At 36.0% G+C, this 2196-nt stretch overlaps 1 pseudogene; it reads left to right on the top strand.

Annotated features, from left to right (window-relative positions):
* The first annotated feature begins 1509 nt into the window (after window positions 1-1509).
* On the top strand, window positions 1510-1606 carry LOC113926105 (annotated as a pseudogene).
* The last annotated feature ends 590 nt before the right edge of the window (window positions 1607-2196 follow it).

Raw genomic sequence — 2196 nt, 5'->3', positions numbered from 1 at the left:
GAAAAATGAAGACAATGGATCTGGTCCAGTTTTTAGCTTTTTGTGTCTGTTTCCAAAGGAATTAAGCTCCATGATATAGTCTAACTTTGGAAGTAGAAAGCCCAATATCCACTAAATATATTATATATATATTAGACTTGGGTTTTTGCTTCCTGTTAGAAATACTTTTCCTGTCTCTAACCCTCACTGGAACACACACACCCTTTCTCTCTCTCCCCCTCATTGTTTCTCTTTTTTACCTGCCTAATCTCCAGTCATTCTTTCAGGTCTCAACTTAGAAATCCCTCTGTTAGGGAAGCTTTCACTGACTCCCAAAGTCTTAGCTAAGTGTTCTCCTGACTCTATAAAAGAACTCTGTGCTTCCTCTGTCACTGAGATGTTGTGAGGGTTGGATTCAATAATACATGTACAGTGCTTGTATCATGCTCGGCTCATAAAAGTACTCAGTAACTATTAGCTAACATAATCATCACCATTATCATCATGATTATCAAGCTTATGACACTATGTTTAATTAGTCTCTTTGAATCTCTGTGTCATCTACGAGGTGTTAGGTTTAGCAGGGACCATAACGGTCTGACCTACTATTGCATCACCAGCGACTTAACACAGTGAATGACAAGAGTAGGTAAATATGTCTTAATTAATTTTAAATAACACATAGCAGTTTACATAAGGAGACTCTCATTTATGCAACAAAGCAAGTTAAGCCTGTAAACAGTGGTATTCTAATGGTACAGAATGAAACCTGCAATTGAAATAATTATGTTATGAGGGTTATAATCAAATTATGAACTAAATTTTATGGAGACATAAAAAAAGAAGTAATTGATCTTGCCTGGGAGGTGAAGTACACAACACTTGAGTTGAGCCTTGTAGAACCAGAGTGATTTCACCAAGCAGCAGAGGTGTGAGAAGGGTTATATCACACAGGAGAAAAATGGTATAAAAAACACAAGGTGAGAAACTGCAGAATGTGTTTCTATTACTGACTTACTAGATCCCTGGGAGGGTGCCCTGGGGGTCAGAGAGAGGGTTATTGGAGAGCAAAGGGAGATGACAATGGGAAGACAGTTTAGACTTTTAAATGTCTTAAATGTCATGCTATTATATCCTGATATGGAGCTTTCAAAACACTTTTCCTCATCTCTTAGTCACCGCTCAACACCATGTAATCTGTATCTCGACTTTTATGAAAAGCTAGTTAAGCATTCACCACAGCTATTCACTTGGGATTCTATTTTAACTTTCTGTTTAACATTTCCTCTTTTCCAGCCTCCACATCCATTTCTGAAACACGTCTCAAATTCAAATAATTATGCCCACTCTCTGCTGCTGAGTTCAAGTCATTAAAATATTACCTACCTGATCTCTTATTTGCAATAGATCGTTCAGATCACTTCCAGTTACTTCTGAAACATTAAACACTCATCTGATCCATTGTTTCTACTCTAAATTTTAATTTAATCTACGAGAATCACTCCATTTATTTTTAAAATAATGTTTTCTGTGCTTGCTTTGGCAGTACCTAAAGTTGGAACAATACAGAGACTATTAGCCCCTGCACAAGAATAACATGCAAATTCATGAAGCATTAAAATAATAATAATAATAACTGTTATTATTACTATTTTGTGAGAAGAAAGTATTGTAGCAATGTTCCACATGCTAAAAGATTCTACATTTCTCTCTTATATACTCTATTGAGAGTTTGATCAGTGAGGTCTCACTCAGCGGCTAAATTATCATGAATCTGGTGAATAAAATCAAACTGCTAAGAAAAACACTTTGAAACCTGTGTGGCTTAGTCAGTTGAGCACCCAACTCTTGATTTTGGCTCAGGTCATGATCTCAGGGTCTCGAGATCCAGCCCTGCGTCAGACTCTGCACTCAGCGAGGAGTCTGCTTGTTCCTCTCCCTCTGCTCCCCACCCCCCCGACTCTCTCTCTCAGATAAATAAATAAAATATTTTAAAGTTTAAGTGGACAATACTTACAGTTTGCCATAAAAAGCATTTCTAATCTCCAGGCTATAAATCAATATTCTTTTAATCTATTTATACATTTTTTCATTATTAAAGAAAAAAGTCTTTTCTTAGAGAAGTGCGTAAAAATTCACTTCCCGATAAGATTCAAAATAAATATCAATTATTTTATTAAAGGTTGCAAAATCATGATTTTCCAATTCTATTATTCC

This window comes from Zalophus californianus, chromosome 2 (assembly GCF_009762305.2).
Source record: "Zalophus californianus isolate mZalCal1 chromosome 2, mZalCal1.pri.v2, whole genome shotgun sequence".
Taxonomy (NCBI): Eukaryota; Metazoa; Chordata; class Mammalia; order Carnivora; family Otariidae; genus Zalophus; species Zalophus californianus.
Note: the sequence above shows the minus strand (reverse complement) of the source record. Positions and strands in the feature narration are given on the sequence as shown.